Here is a 21,775-nt window from a genome sequence, read left to right on the forward strand (position 1 = left end):
ACTGACAGCTCCCGCCTGCATTACATACTGCTGCTCATTGACAGCTCCCCCTGCATTACATACTGCTGCTCACTGACAGCTCCCCCCTGCATTACATACTGCTGCTCACTGACAGCTCCCCCTGCATTACATATTGCTGCTCACTGACAGCTCCCCCTGCATTACATACTGCTGCTCATTGACAGCTCCCCCTGCATTACATACTGCTGCTCACTGACAGCACCCCCCCCCCCTGCATTACATACTGCTGCTCACTGACAGCTCCCCCTGCATTACATGCTGCTGCTCACTGACCCACCTGCATTACATACTGCTGCTCACTGACAGTTCCTCTCTGCATTTACATACTGCTGCTCACTGACAGCTACCGTCTGCATTACATACTGCTGCTCACTGACAGCTCCTCCCTGCGTTACATACTGCTGCTCACTGACAGCTCCCCCTGCATTACATGCTGCTGCTCACTGACCCACCTGCATTACATACTGCTGCTCACTGACAGCTCCTCTTTGCATTTACATACTGCTGCTCACTGATAGCTACCGTCTGCGTTACATACTGCTGCTCACTGACAGCTCCTCCCTGCGTTACATACTGCTGCTCACTGACAGCTCCCCCTGCATTACATACTGCTGCTCACTGACAGCTCCCCCTGTATTACATACTGCTGCTCACTGACAGCTCCCCCTGCATTACATATTGCTGCTCACTGACAGCTCCCCCTGCATTACATACTGCTGCTCGCTGACAGCTCCCCCCTGCATTACATACTGCTGCTCACTGACACCTCCCCCCCCTGCATTACATACTGCTGCTCACTGACACCTCCCCCCCCCCTGCATTACATACTGCTGCTCACTGACAGCTCCCCCCTGCATTACATACTGCTGCTCACTGACAGCTCCCCCTGCATTACATACTGCTGCTCACTGACAGCTCCCCCTGCATTACATACTGCTGCTCACTGACAGCTCCCCCTGCATTACATACTGCTGCTCACTGACAGCTCCCCCCCCCTCCGCATTACATAATAACCACCACTAACTATCCCTGTGGTCACATGCTCTTGGTGGAGTAGAAAAGTTGTGTCGGTAGAATGTGAATTAATGCTCCTAGACTGATCCAATAAATATACAGTGCATCGTTTTATTCCTGTGCAGTTCTGTGTCTAAATTCTGCAGTCCTCTAATGTTATCATCACATATGTAATACATTTCTATTACAAAAAATATATATATAATAATTGCCGCTATATATGGTATGAATGGTAGTAATCATTAACAAACCATTACTTTCCTGATACCTCCATGTCTCCATACTTCCTGGGTTAGCTCCTCCCCTCTAACCCCTATAGGACCCATATCAAAACTATAAATAAAGGTCATGACCCAGTATACCCCATTCTCTTTTTCTTCCTCAGACACTATAGGATCCAGGTTATGGGTAGATATAATTTTTAATGTTATAAGGTTGTATTTTCTTTTTTCTATCCTACTTATTAGTGCTTATTTAAGCGCCTTACCCATGCTATGCCAGGGTTTTTTTCCTTATGGTTGGTTTTTTCCCCTGAGCAACATGTAATGCCTAGGATTACTAAATGTGTCCACAGAGGCTTCATGTGGATCAACATGGCTTTTAATCAGACTAAATGTCTGTTGGATGACTGTGTACCCGCTTTAGGGTGCGCTTTGCTTACCTAAGCTTTCTTTGGTTGATAGAGGGTAACAGTGAGTAGGCATCGCTGTTGCTCTGTGGATTGTTTGTTTAAAGATGGCCGTTAGACTTCATGATAACATCCTCCATGCGGGGTTGGCGTCCGGAAGTGACGCGTACGCATGCGCAGGGCGGCAGTTCCGGGGGAACGGAGACCGGCGGCCATGTTTGTTGTGGGCAGACGTGCCCTTCAGGCGTAATAGCGTGCGGTCACGCGTAGTGGCGCGCTAGGAGCGCCGGGACGTCGCCTTACTTAAATCAGAAGGTCTGGGCAGGCAGAAGAGTAGGACGCTGAGGAGGCGGCTCTTGATTCTGCGGCTCAATAGACCTCATTCATTATGGATTCTGAGGAAGGTAAAAATGTGCTCATTAGCAATGTTACTATGCTTTTTGTTGATATATAGCAGTTAGTAATGTTAGTTATATTTTTCCCCACAGTTGATCCTGCCAAAAATGTTGATCCAGGTCCCTCTGGGTAAGGTTCCAAAAATTTTTTTTTTTAGGGGGACAGAAGGTAAAAAAAAAAAAAAAAAGGGGAGATATATTTTAAATTAAATACAGTTTAAAATAGAAATATATATGCTCCAACATCTGCAACAAGCAATTAAATTATTGCTTATGTCTTGCAGAGTATCTAATAAGGATCAAGGAGATTCGAAGTCTAGATCTAGATCACGCTCCAGGTCCAAGTCAAAACACAAGAAGAGTAAATCGAAGAAAAGTCAGCGTAGATCTTCCAGATCTAGATCAAGATCAAGATCACGTTCTTCTAGAAGGAGGCATTCATCCAGATCAAGCAGGAGATATTATGACTCAAGGACTAGGTCACGGTCTCCAGCGCACAGACGCTTGCCTGACAGGGATCAGTGCTGGGCCTGTCCAAACCAGGCAATGCCAGAAAAGACAGTGTGTAATTCATGCTTTGTTCAGCTGGCAAAGACTCATGAAAATAAAACCGAAGATATATCAGAGGCCATCAGGAAAGTGGTTAGGGAGGAGGTGATGGCCCATACCTCTACTGGTCAGCCACTGGAAGAGCATGATCAGGATATTGAAGGTTCAGAGGAAGAAGAATCTCCGTGCTTATTCGACTTTAAATTGACTAATCCCTTCATTACAGCAGTAAAAGAAGCTTTGGAGTGGACAGATCCACCAGTTGAGGAAAATCAGAATAAGGAATACTATTCTCATCTTACAAAAAAGACAAACACATTTCCAATTATGAAGGAAATCAAGAACTTAATACTTGAAGAATTTAAAAAAGTGGAAAATAAGGTATCATATCAGAATAGATTTGCAAAGTTGTACCCTTTAAAAGAAGAAGAAGTACCTTTTTTGCAAAACCCACCCGCGGTGGATGCATCTCTGTCAAGATTACTTAAGCATGTGACACTGCCCAAGGAAGACTCAGCTATCTTTAAAGATGTTTTGGAGCGTAGGGTTGATAATGATCTAAAGAAATCATACCTAGTTGCAGGAGCAACATGTAAACCGGCGATTGCCCTTACAGGAGTGGCAAAAGCCCTAAAGGTTTGGACTTCCAATATTGAGCAGGCTATAGAAGCAGACGCAGAAAAATTTGACATTATAGCAGCCATGGACGATCTCAAAATTACCGCTGACTTCATAGGAGAGGCATCCATGGACATTTTGAGGTCTTTGGCCAGAATTATGGTTACTTCAGTAACTGCTAAGAGAGCCATGTGGCTTAAACCATGGAGAGCGGACTTGAGTTCAAAACAGAATTGGGTAAAAATACCATATGACGGAGAAGCGTTGTTCGGAAGTGAGATGGACAAGGCCATATCTAGAGTTACCGGAGGTAGATCCGGATTAATTCCTCAAGACAGGCCACAAAAGCGTAATTTTACTGGTTCCAGAAAACAACAATCAAGTTGCTTTAGGGATGCTAAGTCATACAAGCCAGGAAAACCTTTTAGAGGAAACTGGAAGAGCTCACAGGCTTCTCTAGCTAGGTCCCTCAAGACAAATGTCCAGAGCTCGGGACAAGCTAAGCAGTCCTTTTGAAGTTCAGCCCACCCAGATGTCCATAGTGGGATCAAGATTAAGAGACTACAAGGATGTTTGGGTGGAGAGAATACCAGAAAAAAAGCGGAGGTTTCAGACCCGTTATAGACTTAAAATACTTAAACAGAGCAGTGACAATCCCAAGGTTCAAGATGGAATCTCTCCAGTCAATTATCCCAACCATCATGCCGGACGATTGGATGATATCGATAGACCTACAAGATGCCTACCTGCACATACCCATCCATTTAAGATTTCAAAAATTCCTGAGATTCTGCATAGACGAGAACCATTTCCAGTTCACTTCGCTGCCCTTCGGGCTGTCAACAGCACCCCGCACTTTTACAAAGGTATTAATTTCAGCCATAGCACAACTGAGGTTAAAAAGCATCAGGATATACCACTATTTGGACGACATCCTGATACTAGCGGACTCAAAGGACAAGCTTATTCAGCACAGAGACATCTCAATCAGATTCCTGACAGAGCTAGGTTGGGTCATTAATCGACAGAAGAGTCAGATGGAACCTACCAGAGAATTGATATACCTAGGAGCAGCATTCAACACCATGAAAAACATAGTTTATCTACCAGAGGAGAAGGTCTGGAACCTGGTAAAGACGATACAGGGGATAATACAATGTCAGCTACTATCATCAAGACAGTGTCTTCAAATTCTGGGACAGATGTCATGAGTGATCCCGGTAGTGAGGTGGTCCAGATGGCACATGAGGTCATTTCAGTTGAATTTCCTGAAACAATGGAACAATGTGTCAATGAATCAAAAGATAAGACTATCTATGACATGCAGAGTGTCTCTCCTATGGTGGACAGATCCAAGCAACCTGAGGCAAGGTTTCTCTTTAATACCATACAAATGGATCACGATTACGTCGGATGCAAGCAAAATTGGATGGGGGGCTCATTGCTTAGAGCACTGGGCTCAAGGTCGGTGGCCTTCGATGCAAACAACTGTGGTTTCCAACATACTAGAACTCAGAGCAGCAGTCCATGCAACACAAGCATTTGCACATTTAGTGAAGAACTCAGCACTTTGCATCCAGATGGACAACCGAGCGGCAGTCGCATATGTGCAGAAGCAAGGGGGCACCAGAAGCTGGTCATTGATGAAGGAATTGTCGCCATTAATGGAATGGGCAGAGTCCAATCTTTTATCGATCAGAGCAGTATATCTTCCAGGCAAGCTCAATGTTCAAGCGGATTCTTTGTCAAGGAAGATGGTCGACAACAACGAATGGAAATTAAATACTACAATCTTCAGGCTGATAGTTCAATTATGGGGACTTCCCTAGTTAGATCTTTTTGCATCTCATCTCAATTATCAGCTACCGAGGTTCCTGTCACGACACTTGGTACCGGGTACACATGGAGTGGATGCTCTTACATCCCCATGGGAGGTAGCGATGGTTTATGCATTTCCGCCGGTTCCGCTGATACTGAGATTCTTGCAGAGACTGAAGACGGAGGAGGTCACAGCAATAGTGATAGCTCCATATTGGCCCAAGAGGCCGTGGTTTCCCCTCTTAATCAAGATGTCAGTGTGTCCACCGTTGAGATTAGAGACAACCCGGGACATATTATCACAGAACGGGATATATCATCAGAACCCAGAGGTGTTGTCATTAACTGCATGGAAGTTGAAAGGGGGCTTTTGATACAGGCTGGTTTTTCCGAATCAGTGGTAAATACCTTGCTACAAGCCAGGAAGATATCAACCAATAAGTCATACCATAGAACATGGAAAAAATTCATGGACTTTTCCTACTCTAGGGGTGTAAACTTTCTATCACCATCTGTACCACATATACTTGACTTTTTACAGTCTGGCGTGGATGTCGGATTGAGTGTCAGTACCCTCCGGTGTCAAGTGTCGGCCTTGTCCAGTCTAATAGGTCAAAGACTGTCATCAGAAAGACTAATTCAGTTGTTTTTCCAAGCACTGTTGAAAATCAGGCCTCCCATAAAAAAGATACTACCTACATGGGATTTACCTCTAGTTCTGGACTATCTTTCTTCAACCCCTTTTGAACCAATTGAATCATGCTCTATTTGGAATCTGACCCTTAAAACAACCTTCTTAGTAGCTATAACTTCTGGTAGAAGGGTCTCGGAGATACAAGCATTAGGAGTTTCAGAGCCACATATTGTTTTCTATCCTGACAGAGTAGTCCTGAGGCCAGTCATGAGTTTCCTACCTAAAGTGGTATCTACAAGGCACTTGAACCAAGAGTGGACATTACCAGCATTTCCACAATCCCAGGACGGGTCAGGTCTACATGAGCTGGACATGGCAAGAATTCTTAGTTCTTATATTGAAAGGACTAGTTCATTCAGGAATTCAGATCATTTATTTGTCTGCCCGGCAGGGCCCAGAAAAGGTAGGGAAGTGACATCAAGAACTATCGCCACTTGGATAGTGAGACTGATTAAGGCAGCCTACAGGGCGAAAGGGGCAACGGAAGCTCCGTCAACTTCGGCACACTCAACTAGGAGTATATCAACATCATGGGCAGCCTCATCAGGTGTTTCACTCACAACAATTTGTAAGGCAGCAAACTGGTCCAGTCCAAATACTTTTATTAATCATTACAGTGTCGATCCCTCTGTGTTAACTACGGTTGATTTTGGGAAAAGAGTATTGTCTTCTGTACATAAATGACGGTGTGTATTTTTTTGCTTGATACATAAATATTGTTGCATTATACCCTCCCGACTGGTTATTTCTTTGTTATGCTAGTTAAGTCCCAGGAAGTATGGAGACATGGAGGTATCAGGAAAGCCGGAAAATTTGTACTTACCTTGGTAATTTTCCTTTCCTGATACAACTCCATGTCGACATACTACCCACCCTTTTGTTATTTTTGTGTCTGAGTACTATGGACGAGAATGGGGTATACTGGGTCATGACCTTTATTTATAGTTTTGATATGGGTCCTATAGGGGTTAGAGGGGAGGAGCTAACCCAGGAAGTATGTCGACATGGAGTTGTATCAGGAAAGGAAAATTACCAAGGTAAGTACAAATTTTCCGGCTTTTCCTCTGCTTAGGCGGGGGGGGGGAGACATTTTCTGTTTATCTGCACGTTTAACTGATTTAAAGCAGAAGTGAAGATAGAATTTAAACTAACTGTTTCACTCAGCTGGGGCTTCTGCAAGCCCCCAGCAGCCGTCCTGCCCCACGCCGGTCCTTCACGAGCCTCCGTTCTCCTGCTGCCGCTCCGTTCAAGTCGAGGCCAGCGCAGCCCTGCCAAGCGCCTCCTTTCTACGCGTTCCCGTCTGCAATAGCACTATTGCGGACGGGAACGCGAAAAAAGGATATGTGTGGCCAGAGCCATGCAGGGCAGGCACAGTGGCCTGACGGCGAAACCGCAAGTAGCTGGCAGCGGGAGAACAGACGCTCGTGGAGGACCAGCTCGGGACAGGACGGCTGCTGGTCCCAGGTAAGTGAAACAGTTTGAATTCTGTCTTCAGTTCATGTTATTTAATGAGCTAGTTTATACTTCATGCATTTTTCTCTATCAATGACATTAGTTGCTGTGAAAAAATGTGTGCATTTTTCTGCATACAAACACACATGGGGCCATATGCAATTCACTTTTTCTCCAGATTTTTTTCCTAGGTGATATTTTCAAAATTGTCAGTAAAATGCCTTTTAAACGACCAGCAAGCAGGAAAATGCTCAAAATAATTTTGATAGTACTTTCTCACCTACTTTTTGATACTTTTTCAGTAGCAAAGTGTTGAAAATTTATTTTAAACTGAAAATGAAAAATTATCTCCCAGGAGAAAACTCAGGAGGAAAAAGTGAATTGCATATGGGCCATGGTGTGCAGAAAATGCAAGCAGAAAAACGCATGCAGAAAACTGAAAGACAAGTGTGTCTCCAGCCTTAGGGGTGGTGCACACCAGAGTGGTTCTGGAGCGTGTTTAACCTTCCTGGCGGTAAGCCCGAGCTGAACTCGGGCTATGCCGCCGTAAGGCACCGCTCAGGCCCCGCTGGGCCAATTTGCATAATTTTTTTTTTGCTACACGCAGCTAGCACTTTGCTAGCTGCCTGTGCAATACGATCGCCGCCGCTACCCGCCGATCCACCGCTATCCGTCGCGCCGCAGCCGCCCCCCCCCGACCCCGTGCGTTTCCTGGCCAATCAGTGCCAGGCAGCGCTGTGGGGTGGATCGGAGTCCCCTATGACGTCGGTGACGTCATCCCGCCCGTCGCCATGTCGACGGGGGAAGCCCTCCAGGAGATCCCGTTCTTTGAACGGGATCTCCTGATCTCTGATCTACGCCAGAGGCAATCGGAGGGGCTGGGGGGATGCCGCTGAGCAGCGGCTATCATGTAGCGAGACCTCCCCAAACGCAAACTTGGGGGCTGCAGTATTTTTTAGATTTCTGAGGCGTTTCTGCCTCAATGTTAAAGTATAGGAAAGTGGAAAACAGCTCTGAAAAATGCTAGATCAGAGAGGTTTTCCAGGCGTTTTTGTTTCAGAAGCTGTTCAGTAACAGCATTTACTGTAACAATATGTGTAATCTGCTACATAAAAATGCTCCAAAAAACGCTAGGCATGTTTAGAAAACCTCTCTAAACATGCTTAGAAACGCTCTAAAATCTGCTTCAAAAACCTCCAGCGTTTTGCGTATCTGCTAGAGGTTTTTGGTGTGCACTGGGCCTAACACCTCTATCACATAATACCTGTCCTAGGAAGGCCATTTTTAGTCTTCTGTGTCATGCGATACAGTGCTGGGGGGAAGACAGCCAAAAATTGGTACAGGAAATGTAGGTGCTCCATGCGTCACCATAGGCTGTAATGTGAATTACAGTAGCAGTAAAAAGTATGTGAACCCTTTGGAATTATATGGTTTTCTACACAAATTGGTCATAAAATGTGATCTGATCTTCCTCCAAGTAACAACAATAGACAATCACAGTCTGCTTAAACTAATGCCACACAAATAATTAAATGTTTCCATATTTGTATTGAACACACTATGTAAACATTCACAGTGCAGGGGAAAATGTATGTGAACCCTTGGATTTACTAACTGGTTGAACCTCCTTTGGCAGCAAAAATTTCAACCAAACATTTCCTGTAGTTGCAGATCAGATGTGCACAATGGTCAGGAGTCATTTTTGACCATTCCTCTTTACAGAACTGTTTCAGTTCAGTAATATTCTTGGGATGACTGGTGTAAATCGCTTTCTTGAGGTCATGCCACAACATCTCAGTCGGGTTGAGGTCAGACTGGGCCACTCCAGAAGGCATATTTTCTTCTGTTTAAGCCATTCTGTTGTTGATTTAATTCTATGCTTTGAGTCGTTGTCCTGTTGCAACACCCATCTTATGCTGAGCTTCAGCTGGTGGACAGGGGGCCTTAAGTTCACTTGCAAAATGTCTAGATAAACTTTGGAATTAAATTTTTCTTCAATGATAGCAATCCGTCCAGGCACTGACGCAGCAAAGCAGCCCCAAACCATGATGCCCCCACCACCATACTTCACAGTTGGTATGAGGTTTTGATGTTGGTGTGCTGTGCCTCATTTTCTCCTCACATAGGCCCATATGCAATTCACTATTTCACCTGAGTTTTCTCCTAGGAGATGCATTTAAAATAACTTTCCAGCACTTTTCAATTTAAAAAAGTACCATAAAGTAGGTGAAAAAGTACTATCAACTTTATTTTGAGTATTTTCTTGCTTTCTGGTGGCTTAAAGAGACACTGAAGCGAAAAAAAAATGATGATATTATGATTTGTATGTGTAGTACAGCTAAGAAATAAAACATTAAGATCAGATACATCAGTCTAATTGTTTCCAGTACAGGAAGAGTTGAGAAACTCCAGTTGTTATCTCTATGCAAAAAAGCTATTAAGCTCTCCGACTAACTTAGTCGTGGAGAGGGCTGTTATCTGACTTTTATTATCTCAACTGTAATTGAACTGTTTACTTTTCCTCTGCTAGAGGAGAGTTCATTACTTCACAGACTGCTCTGAAAGACTCATTTTGAATGCTGAGTGTTGTGTAATCTGCACATATTATAGAATGATGCAATGTTAGAAAAAACACTATATACCTGAAAATAAAAATATGAGAATATTTTCTTTGCTGCTAATCTTCTAGTAATTATTCATAGTACACAACCAATTCATTATATCATATATTTTTTTCCGCTTCAGTGTCTCTTTAAAAGGCATTTTATTGACAAGTTAAAAATTATCACTTAGGAGAAAACTCAGGTGAAAAAGTGAAATGCATATGGGCCATAGTGTTGTGTGTTTCTTTCAAACAGCTCAACTTTTGTTTCATCTGTCCACAGTACTGCTGTGGAATATCCAGGTACTCTTTTGCAAACTTTAACCACTTCACAACTGAGGGGTTTTACCCCTTCAGCATCCGAGCAATTTTCTCTTTTCAGCGCTCCTTACATTCATTCGCCTATAACTTTATCATTACTTATCACAATAAAATGAACTATATCTTGTTTTTTTCACCACCAATTAGGCTTTCTTTAGGTAGGACACTATGCCAAGAATTATTTTATTCTAAATGTGTTTTAATGGGAAAATAGGAAAACATTTGAAAAAAAACATTATTTTTCAGTTTTCCGCCATTATAGTTTTTAAATAATGCATGCTACTATAATTAAAATCCATGTAACTTATATGCCCATTTGTCCCAGTTATTACACTGTTTAAATTATGTCCCTATCACAATGTTTGGCACCAATATTTTATTTGCAAATAAAGGTGCATTTTTTTCAATTTTGCGTCTATCCCTAATTACAAGCCCATAATTTCTAAAGTAACAGTGTTATACCCTCTTGATATAAATATTTAAAGATTTCAGTCCCTAAGGTAACTATTTAAGTTTTTTTTTTTTATTGTAATTTTTTAAAAATTTATTTTAATATTACAAAAAAAAATATTTGTAACAATTGGGGAGTGTGGGAGTTAATGAAAATAATGTATTTGTATGTGAAAAATGTTTTTGTGTGTAGTATTACTTTTTGGCCACAAGATGGCCACATTTTTTTTGCAGGCATCCTACAAGCGTCGGAAGGACGCTTGCAGGAAGGGAGGCTGGGAAACTGAGTTTTTTTCACAATGATCGCGCTGCTTCTCATAGAAGCATGCCGATCATTGCGGGGGCAGAGATCAACGAACGGGAATGGATTTTCCCGTTCATTGATCTCCGGGCGAGCGGGCGGCAGCGTGCACGATCGCGGGAGAGCGCGCACGTGCGAGCGGGAGCGTGGCAGCGGCGGGGGGTGCGTATATCTACGCTCCGGGCGGGGAACTCAAGTCCAAAGGAGCGTAGATATACTGTACCCGGGCGGCGAAGTGGATAAACGTGCGGCAATGTTTTTTTTGGACAGCAGTGGCTTACTCTGTGTTATCCTCCCATGATCTCCATTCTTGTTTTACATATCATAGATTCTATAACAGGGATGTTTGCATATGCCAGGGACTTTTGTAAGTCTTTAGCTGACACTCTAGGATTCTACTTCACATTGAGCATTATGTGCTGTGCTCTTGCAGTCATCTTACAGGAAGACCACTCCTAGGGAGAGTAGTAGCAGTGATGAACTTTCTCCATTTATAGATAATTTGTCTTACTGTGGGCTGATGAACTGCAAGGCTTTTGGAGATACATTTATAACCCTTTCCAGATTAATGCAAGTCAACAATTCTTAATCGTAGGCCTTCTGATAGTTCTTTTGTGTGAGGCATCATTCACATCAGGCAGTGCTTCTTGGGAAATGCAAACCAAAACTGGTGTGTGTTTTTTTATAGGGCAGGACAGCTGTAGCCAACACCTCCAACCATCTCATTGATTGGACTCCAGCTGGCTAACACCTCACTCACCTTAGCTCTTGGAGACGTCATTAGTCTAGGGGTTCACATACCTTTTTCACCCGCACTGTGAATGTTTACATGGTGTGTTCAATAAAAACATGGAAACATTTCATTATTTGTGTGGTATTACAGGCTGTGATTGTCTATATTTGTAACTTAGATAAAGATCAGATCACATTTTATGACCGATTTGTGCAGAAATCCAGATAATTCCAAAGGGTTCACATACTTTTTACTGCTACTGTATGCCCAAATTACTATAAAAAAAGTGTAAGTAATCTTACCCGAGTCCACGGCGGCCTGGGGGGGGGGGGGGAATAGTCATTACGCCGCCAAGACTTTTGCAGGAGCACGGTGAGCCATTTTTCAGGCTTTGCCCTGCGCCCAAATTTCCTGGCGCCTTAATTACATGCATGCATGGGGTGGGGAGGAAAGCCTGTGTAAAATTTGCAATTGGGGCTTATGGCTCTGTAGCTGCTGGGGAGCGACTTCTTATGTTCCCCCCCCCCCCCCCCTTTGATGCTTCTCTAATCCTACTGCAGATCCCCTTCATACAGAGTAGTGCAGTGTAAAGGAACTATCACCTTCAGTGTCAGTTCCCCCTCTTTTTTTAACAATATCGGAGTTTCCTCATGGTCATATGACATCAAACTAGAAGACTTGAGGGGGCGCAAATTTTGTTAGAGATTGTATGCAACTTGGAACTGGGCAATTTCAAATCAGCCACAAACACATTTTGTATCGAGTAAGAAAAATGAACAATGCATTGTTTAGCTCTACCAGTGTTTTCGGCTGCAGTAAAGAGTGAGACCAGACATTGGAAGAGTCAAGATTGAAGCTCCTTATTGTGATTGTGTAACACAACAAAATTACTTTTCATGACAGCCTCACGGAGTATATAAAGAACATAGGGCAGCACGGTGGTGTAGTGCTTAGCACACTCGCCGGCAGGGTCTCTGGCTCGAATCCCAGCCAGGGCTCTATCTGCACGGAGTTAGTATGTTCTCCTCATGTCTGCGTAGGGTTTCTCCAATCACTCCTGTTTCCTCCCACATCCCAAAAACATATAGCTAAGTTATCGGCTACCCCTGAAGTAAAATTAGCCCTAGACAACGATACATACACAACACAATATAGACATATGACTATGGTAGGGGACTCCCAGATGCCACCATGAACCCCCCCCCTCCCAGGGAGTCGTCACCCCCAACTCCTCCTGGGGCACCGGAGGTGGGGAAGAGCCCCTTGTCCATGGATTGAACAAGGACTTCGGGGGGGGGGGGGTAGACTTGGCTACCCCAGAGCCCCCCCATACCATGAACCATGCGGGCTGGTATAGCTCAGGGTGCGAAGCCCCAGTCGGCCAGGGCTCCACATTCTGGCTATCCCAGCCTGCATGGGAGCAAGGGGTTATAGAGGCTCGGGAGGGGGGACCCCCACGTCATTTTTTTTTTAGATTTCCCACACTCAGAACATCCCCAAAAATAAACATTTTAAATTTTTTTTTAAAAAAAAATATTGTTTCCTACTATCTTTTTAACATAACCTGCAAATTTGGTGTTACTAGGATGTAAGGGGCCTTTGCTATTAACTGCTGGGAAATATTTCCCACGATCTGTCATTGACCGGCATTTAAATGTATCGTTTTTTTCATTGAACTTTTAAAATCGATTTTCTCAAAAAGTATAAGGTCTTTTTGAGAAAAAAATTTCCCCTTGCTCCCACTTTTCTTCTTAACATAACCTGCAAATTTGGTGATTCTGGCATTTAAGGGGGCTTTGCAATTAACCCTTAAATTCGGCGGGTTTTGAATCACAAATTCACGGCCGAATTTCACCTGACCCGGATCCGAATGAATGCACCCGAATTGAATTGGAGTCCATTCGAATCGGGCGAATCCAAATTTGACCCAGACCCGAATTCGAGTGTACTCGAATCGAATTTGGGTACATTCGAGCATGACTGACAGGCATAATATATCTTCTGGGCTCATGTAACCCAGATGACAAGCAATGGCCACAGCGGAATATTTTGACCATGTTGCCCAATCACTGGGCGCTTTTGGGAGTTTCCTACCTGTTGTCCTCTGCTCTCCATAGGACTGTATGTTCCACTTAGTCAAGCAAAAGGTATATTGATTGTTAAATGGACTGCCGGCAAGCTGTCCACCAAAACCATAACAATTGCTTATGTCGGCTAATGTCTGTGCCTAGATTCAGTGGTGTAACTTCTTATGATAGTCATACACATATAGATTGCGATCCAATATGGCAAAAGATCGACCCCTCTCTGATCCTAATAAAAGCATAGAGGGATTGATTCCCATCACATTGATTTTCAATAGATTTCAGCATCAAACCACAGTGCTATGGGCTGTAAATCCAGCGACGCGTCAGCCCTCCCCCAATTGATTGAAATTTTCCATATGGATTGAACTATAATTTCAATAAATTTTCAGTAAAAGTCAATCAAAATTGTGATCGATCTGACATGTTGTACAATAGATTCCTGGCAGATTCAGTCAGAGTGATATGCTGGGAATCAAACTGGAAAATTGATGGGCGTATGGCCTGCTTTAAAGAAAACCTTAAGCAAAAAAAACGTAATATAATGAATTATACTGTATGTGTAGTAGGGATAATTAATAGAACATCAGTCACAAAGAAAAGAGTCTCATATTTTATTTTCGGTTATATAGCTTTTTTTTTTTTTTTTTTAATAACATTGCTTCATACTGTCACAGTTGCAGTTTTAAAACTACACTCTGGCCCATATGCAATTCACTTTTCACCTGAGATTTCACCTAGAACATATTTGTTTCAGCTTCTTTTTAAAATAACTTTTTTAAAACTTTGCAGTGGAAATAGCAACAAAAAAAGTAGGTGAAAAAGTACTATCAAAATTATTTGAAGAATTTGTTTGCTTGCTAATGGTGTAAATATCACCTAGGAGAACACTCAGGAGAAAAAGTGAATTGCATATGGACCTCTGTCTTTTAAGCTATAAAACAAAGCAGAGCTAATAACCCTTTGAACTTTCCTGCAGTAAAATCTTATCTCAAGCTGTCTCACACTGTTTCTTGGCTGTTTAATTGCTTCAGAAAACAGGACTGTATTCCACCCAGTGGGTCGAATAGCTCAGAGAAGCTCTTTTGCATAGACAACAACTGAAGTTTTTCTCAGTACTGGAAAACAATGAGACTCTTTTCTTTGCTACTTATGTTCTATTTCTTAGCTGTACTACACATAAAATTCATTATCTCATAAGTTTATTTGTACTTCAGGTTTGCTTTAAAGGAAAGGTTCAGAGACTATAAAAATAAAAAGCCAAATCCACTTACCTGGGGCTTCCTCCAGCCCGTGGCAGGCAGGAGGTGGCCTCGGCGCCGCTCCGCAGGCTCCCGGTGGTCTCCGGTGGCGCGCCCGACCTGGCCAGGCCGGCGGCCAGGTCGGGCTTCTTCTGCGCTCCAATCTGCGTCTCACTGGTGCGCGCTGATGTCATCGGACGTCCTCCGGGCTGTACTGCGCAGGCTCCGAGCTACTGAGCCTGCGCAGTACAGCCCGGAGGACGTCCGATGACGTCAGCGCGCACCAGTGAGACGCAGATTGGAGCGCATAAGAAGCCCGACCTAGTAAGGTCCAGGTAAGTGGATTTGGCTTTTTATTTTTTTTTTATAGTCCCTAAACCTTCCCTTTAAAGGGAATATCCGAGCTATTTAAAAAAAAAAAAAAATCTACTTACTCAGATCTTCCGCCAGCCCCTTGCAGCCGACATGTCCCATGCCGCAGCTCTGCTTCCAGCCGCTCGCACTGGCGCAGTAGAGGAGGACTTTGCGAGGTTGGCCTCTGCACCGACAGGGACCCCGGGCCGGCAGCTGAGAGCGGAGCTGCGGCATGGGACATGTCGGCTGCAAGAGGCTGGAGAAAAGCCCCAGGTAAGTAGATTTTTTTTAAAATGGCTCATTCCCTTTAATATTTAACCACTTAAGGACCGGGCTGACTCTGCAGTATCTGTGCTGCGTGGGCTCTCCAGCCCGCAGCACAGATCGTGATTACAGCAGGGCGATTAGACTTCCCCCCTTTTTTCCCCACTAGGGGGATGACCTGCTGGGGGGGTCTGATCGCCGCCGCTCCGTGTGGCCGAGCGGAGGGGCTCCTCAAAGCCCCCCTCCGCAGCGATTTCCGCCCTCTCTGCCCTTCCCTCCCTCTCCCCGTATGGGCTGCGCAGGACGGATATCCGTCCTGCGCCGGATAGGATAGGCTTCAGCCTATCAAATGACGGCGATCCTCGGCCAATCAGAGGCCGGAGATCCCCGATCTCTGTCACGGCGCTGATGCGCAGCAGCGCCGTATTGATGTAAACAGTGTTTACATTACGTGTGCGAGCCGCGATCGGCGGCTCGCACACTGTTCACGGAGACAACCTCCGTGAAGTGGCATGGAAAGGGCCGTTTCCATGCAAAACCACAAACAACCAGCCGCTGCCTATCAGTGTTAGCTAGTCGTTAAGTGGTTAAACCCTGTGGAACACATTGAAGCATTAAAAAAAGGCAATTTATATAAGTGGTGAGTCTTCAGTTTGATAAGCAACAAGATTACACACATACTGTACATGAGAAAAGGTATTAAAAAATATTTATATTGTGAAAACTTTATTCTATTCCCGGTCATTGTAATTTTTGTTTTGAACCTGTATTATCTTCTTCTCTTCTTTTTGTGTATTGATCTGTTTGCAGTTAGATGTATGCATGAAATCATTTTTGAGGGATTATGGTGCCATCTTCTGTGACATTGCTGCTACTGCCGACAGTAATTCAGATTTATATCTTATTATAACTTATCCCGATTCCCTAGTAATGTCTAATTCACATCTCTAGAAAATCCAGATGTCATTTAAAATGAAACCTCTGGGTCTTATAGAGGCTTCCCGGGTCCTCCTCACGCCTTCACCGGGCCCTCCAGAAGCTGTCGGGAGTGCAGTTCCTGCGCAAGCATAACCATGCCTAGGCAGAGCATGGAGCTGCTCGTGAACAAGTGGCTCAGGCTTACTGCGCAGGTATGGCTGCACTCACGTTTGAAAGACTGAGCACAAGCCCTTGTTGGAAATCTTTGAGGGATCCACGAGTGGCTGGAGAACACCTTGGGAAGCCTCTACATACAGTGTTCCCCAACCCTGTCCTCAGAGCCCACCAACAGTGCATGTTTTGTGGAAATCCACAGAGGTAGTTAATCAGCTGTGCTGAGACACTAATTACCCCACCTGGGAATGTGTGTGGTTTCCTGCAAAACGTACTGTTGGTGGGGCCTTGAGGACAGGGTTGGAGAACTCTGCTCTACAGGATCCAGAGGCTTTCCTCTTCGTAGGTAAGTATTTCCTTTTTGACCCGAGGTTCGGCTCAGATACACTTTAAGCAACGTTCTAGGAATTTATTTTTAAACTGACTTCTCCCACAAACCATTGCACCACACCCCAGAAACCCCTGCAAAACCCCCACATCACAGCCCCAAATTTCCTCCCATCCCCTCACTAACCATTCTGAGGGGGAGATTTAGTGACTGTATCGACCTAATCTGACAGCCAATCAGCTATGAAGTAAGGCAAGCTTCGTATACACACTACATTTGTGTACACAGTAGCCCCTGACCACCCTTGCTGCCACAGCCAGCGATCTAGTATGGCAGTTCAACTTGGCTGAGGGCATTGTTCTCGCACTAGGCCCACCTGGCGGCTAGTGACACATCTGTAAGAAATCAGCCACAACTGTCGTCATCCCGAATCCTCTCTAGAGACTTGACTCATGTGTACAAAGCTTTAGTCGTACAAGCACAACACCCTGCCCTAGAATTCACTGTGGTATTTTGAGCTGCTGTGTTGATGTTGGGGCCTGCCTTAAGAAGATGGCAGGCCCCCAACCAGAAGCCACAATGTCGTCATAGCGCTGAAACTATTGATGCAGCAGTAGGGGATGCAGAGTCTGCGACTGCACAGGGCCCATAGTCCAGAGATGTCCATCAGGTGCCCACCATTAACTCTTAGCTCTTTATTGGTACTATGCTGGTGATGATGACCACCCCTATATGTGCTGTGCATAGTGGTAATATTTTATAAACAGCTTCCCTCCGCTGCTTACACCTCTGACACTGCAGCTGCCCTTGGCAGGCTTTGGTGCTCCATATCAATTGTTATGTAAAACTTGCACTGGTGCCAGAATAGTTTTTACATGTCCTCATTAATTCAGCAATAACCTTATCACTCTTTATGACACCTACGTGGTGTCCAGTCTTTTTTTTGGGAAGATAAATTACAATTTGTTTAGGTTCTACTTTTTCCCCAAGGAGTATTATACTTTCTTTGCAATTAAAAGGAAAAAAAAAGAAACGGGAGTGAATAGGGATGTGAGGTAACGGGAGGGTGAAAGAAAGGAACATCACTGCAAGCTTGTCTCTTCCTGTCTGAAAATTTTCCCTCTGCCGAAAATAAAAAATTTCAAGCAGTGATTATGGGAAAGGGAACTGGGGAGAACAAGAAGTGAACTCTCATCTGGGATCTAAGTGCTGCTTTCTTGATTGCCAACTTTTTGCTGAGTTAGGCCCCTTTTACACTTAATCAGTTGCTATCAGTTATAACTGAAAGAAAACTGATTTTCAAAGTAATGCCCATGGTTTCCTATTCACACTTAATGTATTTTAACTGAAATCTTCTTCCCAATGCACTGCTATGGAAAAAACGTGTACCAACGTATACTAACGCACACCAACTGATTAAGTGTAAAAGGGCCCTTACTCTGCCTATAAGTGACTGCACATATACACGTAGTTGGCTCCTTTCTCCTTGGCTGGCCATAGTTTTGGGTGAATGGTGTGTGGTTGTGGTCTGATTATGTTGCAAGGGTGGCCATCCCATGTGGTTTTATTATTGTTCATTTTAATTTTACTTATGCGTATATTCTAATAGGTTTGTGTAATTTTGTATTAAAAGCGTAAAGGTGGCCACTAACGGTCTAATTTATAGCAAAAAAATGGTTCGAGCGATGAGGAATTCTGATAGGATTGGTTGTAAATAATCTCCATTGGTGGACACAATCGATTATGAACGAGTGAAAAAAATGTCGCCCGAATGAATTTTCGTTGAACCAAAATTCGGATTTTCTTGTTGGTTGTGATAGATAGGAAGTAAAGATTGGTTTAATTGATAGTGTAGTGACCGATTTATTAGAATATTTCACTTCCGATCATAATTTCTGATCGCTCGAAGGATTTTTCGCTAGAAATTGGACCGTTTGTGGCTACTTTAAGTATGAATATCTGATTTATACACAATGGCTATCATTCATAAAGCATTACCGCTTGCGGTAATGCTGAAAACAGCTGACTTTACCGAACACTTAGCAAAATGTAAATTCATAAAAGCTGTTACCGCATGAAAAGCTCAAATTACCGAGCAGTGAGGTAAATTACCGCCTTGTGCGGTGATTATCTTAACACGTCTCTAAATGTTAATTCATAAAAATTAGAGCAGGCGGTATTGGGACGGAGAATACCGCTTGCTTGGAGGAGGCGATAAGCATGCGGATAAGAGCAAAGTAGGCTGTGCAGGGAGCCGAAGTCTCTGCGAGTCTGTGCAGGGAGCCGAAGTCTGTGTGAGTCAGTCTGTTGGAGTGTGCAGGGAGCCAAAGTCTGTGCGAGTCATCTGTGCAGGGAGCCAAAGTCTGTGCGAGTCATCTGTGCAGGGAGCCGAAGTCTGTGTGAGTCAGTCTGTGCAGGGAGCCGAAGTCTGTGTGAGTCATCTGTACAGGGAGCCGAAGTCTGTGTGAGCCATCTGTGCAGGGAGCCGAAGTCTGTGTGAGTCATCTGTGCAGGGAGCCGAAGTCTGTGTGAGTCAGTCTGTGCAGGGAGCCGAAGTCTGTGTGAGTCATCTGTGCAGGGAGCCGAAGTGTGTGCGAGTCATCTGTGCAGGGAGCCGAAGTCTGTGTGAGTCAGTCTGTGCAGAGCCGAAGTCTGTGTGAGTCATCTGTGCAGGGAGCCGAAGTCTGTGTGAGCCATCTGTGCACGGAGCTGAAGTCTGTGTGAGTCATCTGTGCAGGGAGCTGAAGTCTGTGTGAGCCATCTGTGCACGGAGCTGAAGTCTGTGTGAGCCATCTGTGCACGGAGCTGAAGTCTGTGTGAGTCATCTGTGCACGGAGCTGAAGTCTGTGTGAGTCATCTGTGCAGGGAGCCAAAGTCTGTGTGAGTCATCTGTGCAGGGAGCCAAAGTCTGTGCGAGTCATCTGTGCAGGGAGCCAAAGTCTGTGTGAGTCAGTCTGTTGGAGTCTGTGCAGGGAGCCGAAGTCTGTGTGAGTCATCTGTGCAGGGAGCTGAAGTCTGTGTGAGTCATCTGTGTAGGGAGCCGAAGTCTGTGTGAGTCATCTGTGCAGGGAGCTGAAGTCTGTGTGAGTCATCTGTGCAGGCAGCCGAAGTCTGTGTGAGTCAGTCTGTGCAGGGAACCCTAATTACAGCTTGTAAAAAAAAAGAGAGATATCGCCACACTTCTGCTGTACCGCTCAATGGGCCGCAGTAATTTACAGAATGTCAAAGGCAGCTGTGAAAATTTTTATGAATTAGCACACAAAGATCTAAAATACCGAATGCAGTACTTTCCAGCCCAGATTTTTTTTTACTGAACACACTTTTATGAATGATAGTCAAAGTGTATATGCTCCACAACCAATCCGTCTCACAAATTGTGCCACATTAAAACACACCAAGCGGGATGCTAGCACAATAGCAAATGCAGCATTGTGGCATTCAGTAGATTTGCGGTTTAGTAAGAACTACATCACAGTAGTGGGAATAGGAACAAGGGCTTTCTATGAGAAAGTCCATGTCACTGCAATTTCCCAGCGGATCGTATGCGGTAGGAACACATTATTTAACCAATTTAGGTTCAGCTACAATATAGCTACATCCTCTGTGACTTCATCTAAGCCACAAGGACATAAATATATTTCTTGTAGCTGAAGTCCAGCTGTGCACGGTTTGGCTTGCTCCTGTGCACACCTCTGGCACTATTTGCTGCAGCACTAGTTAGTGAAAGGGAATATATGTTCCCTGAGCCAAAAAGATTGATTTCCACCATTAAAAATAATATTATTTTCTCCATTCATAGTGAAAAATTTCTGATCGCTCGAAGGATTTTTCGCTAGAAATTGGACCGTTTGTGGCTACTTTAAGTATGAATATCTGATTTATACACAATGGCTATCATTCATAAAGCATTACCGCTTGCGGTAATGCTGAAAACAGCTGACTTTACCGAACACTTAGCAAAATGTAAATTCATAAAAGCTGTTACCGCATGAAAAGCTCAAATTACCGAGCAGTGAGGTAAATTACCGCCTTGTGCGGTGATTATCTTAACAAGTCTCTAAATGTTAATTCATAAAAATTAGAGCAGGCGGTATTGGGACGGAGAATACCGCTTGCTTGGAGGAGGCGATAAGCATGCGGATAAGAGCAAAGTAGGCTGTGCAGGGAGCCGAAGTCTCTGCGAGTCTGTGCAGGGAGCCGAAGTCTGTGTGAGTCAGTCTGTTGGAGTGTGCAGGGAGCCAAAGTCTGTGTGAGTCATCTGTGCAGGGAGCCAAAGTCTGTGTGAGTCGGTCTGTGCAGGGAGCCGAAGTCTGTGTGAGTCATCTGTGCAGGGAGCCGAAGTCTGTGTGAGCCATCTGTGCACGGAGCTGAAGTCTGTGTGAGTCAGTCTGTGCAGGGAGCCGAAGTCTGTGTGAGTCAGTCTGTGCAGGGAGCCGAAGTCTGTGTGAGCCATCTGTGCAGGGAGCCGAAGTCTGTGTGAGTCAGTCTGTGCAGGGAGCCGAAGTCTGTGTGAGTCATCTGTGCAGGGAGCCGAAGTGTGTGCGAGTCATCTGTGCAGGGAGCCGAAGTCTGTGTGAATCAGTCTGTGCAGAGAGCCGAAGTCTGTGTGAGTCATCTGTGCAGGGTGCCGAAGTCTGTGTGAGCCATCTGTGCACGGAGCTGAAGTCTGTGCGAGTCATCTGTGCAGGGAGCCGAAGTCTGTGTGAGCCATCTGTGCACGGAGCTGAAGTCTGTGTGAGTCATCTGTGCACGGAGCTGAAGTCTGTGTGAGCCATCTGTGCACGGAGCTGAAGTCTGTGTGAGCCATCTGTGCACG

The 21,775-nt window shown here is 44.5% G+C and overlaps 1 protein-coding gene across 1 annotated transcript in view; it reads right to left on the reverse strand.

Annotated features, from left to right (window-relative positions):
- The window catches only part of RPS20 (ribosomal protein S20), a 168,709-nt gene that overhangs the window by 105,929 nt on the left and 41,005 nt on the right, over positions 1-21,775 (reverse strand). The window lies entirely within an intron of this gene.

The sequence above is a fragment of the Hyperolius riggenbachi genome, chromosome 5 (genome assembly GCF_040937935.1).
Source record: "Hyperolius riggenbachi isolate aHypRig1 chromosome 5, aHypRig1.pri, whole genome shotgun sequence".
Lineage (NCBI taxonomy): Eukaryota > Metazoa > Chordata > Amphibia > Anura > Hyperoliidae > Hyperolius > Hyperolius riggenbachi.